Genomic DNA, 6,209 nt, shown 5'->3' with positions numbered 1-6,209 from the left:
GTTTCATTAGTTCTTGGATTATTGTATATAATATGAAAATGATAATTACCATGAAAGTTCTATCGTTTCATTGGTTCTTGGATTATTGTATATAATATGAAAATGATAGATACCATGAAAGTTCTATCATTTCATTGGTTCTTGCATTATTGTATATAATATGAAAATGATAGATACCATGAACATTCTATCATTTCATTGATTCATGGGTTATTGACAAAATCACTTATTTAGATACTGAAGAATAGTAAAATTTGCCATTGGTTTGTGTTGTAAGTCTGAACCCGTGAGTTAAAAAAGAAGCCAATGACTTTCTTGTATACCATGATAATATCTATGCCCACAGAAACGAAATGTTAAGGAATAAACATCAATGAGACAGCAGTCATTTTCTACAGCCGTACTTTCTATCATTCCTTCATCAGATAAATAAATTGATTTGTGACTGCTTAATGTATCTCAATTACCAGAATGCTATTCAGTTCGTATATTTTTTTAAGTGGTAATTTACACAGTTTAAAGGAAAACATGTCATCCTGTACACTGGCACAGCAAACCTGTGAAATGACATGCAAGTCACTGGCACAGCAAACCTGTGAAATGACATGCAAGTCACAGGCACCAGTGGGAAGTGTTTTCTCTTAGGGGTTACAGTCTGCAGAATGACATGTCACCCTGTCCACTTAGACTGCAACAGACATGTCGCCTTGTCAACAGCTGTTACCAACAAGTGTTCTCTCTTATGCACATTGTAATAGTCTGCATGAAGACATGTCACCCTGTCCAAAGGCACTGCATTCCAGTGTTATCTGGGTCAGGATCCCTAATAGACCTTGAGATGAGGAACTCAGATGACGTAATTAAAAAAAATATTAGTCCGCCATACAATTGTGGATGCTGTGATTTTAAAAATGGACATACATGAACAATAAGAACTGTTTTATAGAGCTGGTGTGATGAGAAAAGAAAGATGTAGATTTGACCTGAAATAAATTATTAGAAAGGACAATTTTTTTATTGAATTTTATGATCAGAATTTTGGGATTATTTCATGAGGAGACTGACATTTTTCACCATCTTCCGGGGTCCATCAATTTGCGAAAAAAGTAATCTCACTTGCCACCCCGAAAATTTAACCAGACATGTATAAATGTATCAGCTTCGATATGAGCCATCATACATGTTCAAGTAAACGATATGGACTGAGCAACGGAGGAAAACGTTACCATTACGGCCTATGGAGAATTAATTGTAAATGTTTACCCAAATTAGAAGCTTAATTCCAGAAGTTTTCAGGCTGATTTATGGATGATTTCACCTTGTACACCACCGAAAATGATGGTTAGTAGTTTTTTATTTATACCTAGTTATTATAAATGGTTTAAGATAAATATTATTGATAAAGGTCAGCAAAAACTCAATGAAACTTTGCTTTTAAAATGCATTACTGGCACGGGGCTGAACACTTTTTTTAGGCACAATCATCACTTTGTTTACTTCCGAGAGATCCGAAAGGAATTTGTTTACTATATTGAAAAAGGCAAGAAACAACTTTTAAATATTATTAAATTGTAAGTAAACATGACACAATATAGTCTTTGTTATGTAATAATCACTTCGGTCTACAGGAATACCTGATAATCAAGGGAGATAACACACTTCATACGAGTAAAGTGAGATACATCATCGCATGTGCTTTTATCCAATGATTTGACCCCTGGTCAGTAGATATCATATGCAAAAAAACAGAAAAAACATGTACATGTTTTAAGAAAATCATGAACTAATATTTTTAATGCGCTTGAGCAAAACAATAGATATTGTCATTTCTCAGTGAAAAAGGGGGAGGGTCAAACCTTTTTGAAAACAATATTTCTGCACCTATTCAACTATTAAGCTAGTTAGCTACTACCCATTGCTTCTAAAATAAAAGGTTTAAATGAAGGTGACTAAGCCACAAGGGAGAAGCATTTGTCTTTCTTTGTGATTAAACTTTCAAGAATTAGATTTTTCTCTCTCAATAGTACTTATGTATTTAAATCAAATGATAACACAGCCTGAGTAATTTTTTTGTCTTATTTCAGTTCCAGACATATCATTACTTTTTAACCTGAGATGGCAAACTAGAGGTTTTAAAAAGTCCTGAATAACTGGTAAGCATTTTGCTTTATTAGGCAAGCTCTAAATTGTTTATTTATGGTATTTATGCAATTGAAATTATAGTCGGTATGTTAAAAATATGCAAATATGAAAACTGTTGCTATGGTCTTGGTATTAAATGAAAAGGCTTAGTTACAGATCGTTTCGACTCAATATTTCGAGTTAAATCTTGCGGCAACTGTTTCTCACGTAACACTGCAAACTATATTTAGCTCTATTTTGATCTGTCGTTATTTAATGACGCCATAATACATGTGATGTCACAATGTTTCCTTTAAAACCTCATGTGGATTTCTCACTAATAAAAGGTTTTCACTGAAATACATGTTAAAAACATTTTTTCTCAAATAGAATTATGTGAAAGCACAAGTTTTGAAAATTTGCACTATATTGCACTCTAATTATATGATAAAGATGACTTTCCAAGTAGTTAAGAGTGCTTTCCACAGTTTTAAATACCAGATTTCCACTAGTAAGAATAATTATTTTGGTGTTGGTTTTTTTATAAAATCTTCATTTTTGCATAATTTCTCTGTCAAAATGCACTTTAAGGCACAAGAAAATTTTATAGAATGCTTTAACAGGGTCTGTGTATTGTAATTAAAGGTTATAATCAGAAGTTTTGTCCTTGTTTTGACTAGTGAAGGTATTCTGGAAGAAATTAATTATACAAACACATTGTATTCAAAATAAATGAATATAGCGACGAAAGTGTCATTGCCTTATAGTGCTAAAACAACTTTATTTTTTTTCAGAAATGGACAAAAATACACAGATTTATTCAGAATGTTATACCGATGAAGATCACATAAAAATATTTGGAAAAATCAGAAGTATGAATTTCAATATGGGTCAGGATCCCTAATAGACCTTGAGATGAGGAACTCAGATGACGTAATTAAAAAAAATATTAGTCCGCCATACAATTGTGGATGCTGTGATTTTAAAAATGGACATACATGAACAATAAGAACTGTTTTATAGAGCTGGTGTGATGAGAAAAGAAAGATGTAGATTTGACCTGAAATAAATTATTAGAAAGGACAATTTTTTTATTGAATTTTATGATCAGAATTTTGGGATTATTTCATGAGGAGACTGACATTTTTCACCATCTTCCGGGGTCCATCAATTTGCGAAAAAAGTAATCTCACTTGCCACCCCGAAAATTTAACCAGACATGTATAAATGTATCAGCTTCGATATGAGCCATCATACATGTTCAAGTAAACGATATGGACTGAGCAACGGAGGAAAACGTTACCATTACGGCCTATGGAGAATTAATTGTAAATGTTTACCCATCTCTTTCATTTTACATATAAGGTAACAGTCTGTAAGGTAGACAGAAACTACCAATGATAGATGTTTCCCAGTCCCTCCAATAACGTTATTATTGCGACCGCAAAGGGCATCAGAGATTTTTATTTGGCAATGACAAAGAAAGAAATGTTAACAAACAGGACGGAAAGTCAATAAGTGTGCTTAGAATAAGACTGTCTTAAGGGTATTCTTAAAGGATGTAAAGAGAAAGAAAAGGGCAAACAAAGAATGGTTCTGGTCACACTCTTAAAAAAATTCTTATGACATTCTTTGTGCTGCTGTAAACTATGACTTAAAAGAACTTTAAGAGATATTTTTGTAACTGACCCCTGGTCTACATATAGATATAGTTTTCTTAACACTTTCCTGGTCGACAACATCAATGATTGGTAAATAAAGGAAACAGTAGTATACCGCTGTTCGAAAGTCATAAATCGATTGAAAGGAAACAAATCCTAGTTACAAACTAAAACTGAGGTAAACACATCAACTATAAGAGGAAGGCAACGAAACAACAGAAACACTGAAGTGCTACAAATAAAAAAAACGACAATACAACACACATAGAAACGAACAATAAGATAACAACTGCTTTTTCCTGACTTGGTTCTATAAAAATATTTTGATAAAAACGTTATATCACTTCGGTCGAAATGATAATGTTATTGGAGGGACAAACATTCAACATCATCTATTGATATAATGGTAATGCGATCTAAAAGAAATCCTGATTGCAAAATAAATGGATTAAGTTTATTGAGTATAGGGGTTATTATTAAACTTGTAAAGCATGCGTCATATATATCTTAACATATACATTTTTCATTGTTTGAAGTCATAGACAATTTGACATGATTATACACTTTTGACTCTTCTACAAAGGCTTTTGGGGTTTTTAATTTCTTCAATATATGATATGTTTTACCAACAACACGACGGATGTCGCATGCAGAGCAGGTTCTGGTTTCCCTTTTCCAGAGCATCTGCTCTCACTCCTTTTTTTTAACACCGCCTTTTGTCTTTCACTAATTTTTCTATTCTTGCTCAGGTATTGTCCGTTTTGATTTAATTTTATTAAGCTGCTTACTTGAACTTATTGAACTTGTCTTTACATGTTAAATATCTACAAGACTTCTCTTTTATGTCTGAAAAGAAGAGTTTATTAACCTGGATCAAAATTAACGATGAAAAATCCACACGTTAAAAAATAACAAAAAGGAAAAATAAGAAAACCTATGAACATGATTTATGACAAATATATGGTTCACCGGGAAAAAGAGAATAAGTGGTAACTCACAAAGTTTAAAGGAAAACATGTCACCCTGTACATTGGATAAAAAGCTGTGAAATGGCACCCTGTACATTGGATAAAAAGCTGTAAAATACATATTCAATTGACTCAACAAAATTTTAAACTGCTATCAGAGAGGATGTACACAAATACTCATCTTACTCTTACTGAGTGGCATTGAGAAAAACCCTGGCCCAAGACAGCCAAGATATCCGTGCACAATTTGCCAAAAAGCATGCAAATTGGAATCTATAGCCTGCGGTGACTGCGACAAATGGACACACAGAAACTGTATTTGAATGTCTACAACAGAATTCAATATAGGAAAAAGTGAAGGCACTTGGACATGCCCATCTTGTTCCAAATCAAAAAACAAAAAAAGTCTTTAACTAAATACATTTTATACCAAATGGAGATAGCTGCAAACATTCAACGCTAAACATATCAACCAATCCACTAATTGCAGACAGTATATCCGAAGCATCCATCCTATCAACATCAGGATCCAGCATAAATTCCCCATCTCACCTGCTCAACTTTCAGTACAGACATGCCGATCATGATATCATCACCTAAACCAATAAAGACCAAGACAGTACCAAAGAAACAGTTAAGAATCCTAAACATCAATTTCCAAAGCCTAAGGAAAAAAAGTAAACTCCTTGAAACATTAATTGAATCAACAGAACCAGATATAATCATAGGCACAGAAACATGGTTAGACTCGAACATCAAGTCAAGCGAGAAATTCCCTGACTATTAGTATTTTAATTTTGATATGGAACGCAGAGATCGCCCAAAAGACCCCCATGGGAAAGTAATGATAGCTGCTAAAAAAAACATTACAACTAGGAAACATCACAAAAAGCAAAGACATAGAATTAATTACTGGTACAATATATCTAGAGGGGAAAAAGAAAATGCTTATAGGTATTTTCTACCGACCACCGGATAAAACTGACGACACATATCTGAAACAAACACAAAATGAAATAAACACCATCAGAACGAAACATCAGAAAGACATATTCTTAATTGGAGGCGACGTCAACTTACCAGACATGAAGGCCGTACATTGACCTATAATGGTTTACTTTTATACATTTGTTATTTGAATGGAGAGTTGTCTCATTGGCACTCACACCACATCTTCCTATATCTATTAATTTGTCAGAACAATCCATAATAAACAGACAATATCAAACCAGGACCAACCAAACTTTCTTGGAGATTGTAGCTGATAACCATGATAACGGATTGGAGCAAATTGTAGACTTCATCACGTAAAGATAACACATTGGACCTTATACTAAACTCTCATCCAGCTTTTAAACTACGACGCAAACCATTACCATCAATAGGAAATAGTGACCATGATATCGTCCTACTAGATTTGGAATGCAAACCATCTAAACCAAAGCCAGTGAGAAGAAAA

At 33.4% G+C, this 6,209-nt stretch overlaps 1 long non-coding RNA gene across 1 annotated transcript; it reads left to right on the top strand.

The window, feature by feature from the left end:
* Positions 1-808: 808 nt before the first annotated feature.
* LOC139481784 (uncharacterized) lies at positions 809-3,457 on the top strand. Its single transcript, XR_011654685.1, has 3 exons — positions 809-1,341; positions 2,085-2,153; positions 2,916-3,457. It is a non-coding gene; the product is annotated as an uncharacterized lncRNA (long non-coding RNA).
* Positions 3,458-6,209: the final 2,752 nt, after the last annotated feature.

This window comes from Mytilus edulis, chromosome 1, assembly GCF_963676685.1.
Source record: "Mytilus edulis chromosome 1, xbMytEdul2.2, whole genome shotgun sequence".
Lineage (NCBI taxonomy): Eukaryota > Metazoa > Mollusca > Bivalvia > Mytilida > Mytilidae > Mytilus > Mytilus edulis.
Note: the sequence above shows the minus strand (reverse complement) of the source record. Positions and strands in the feature narration are given on the sequence as shown.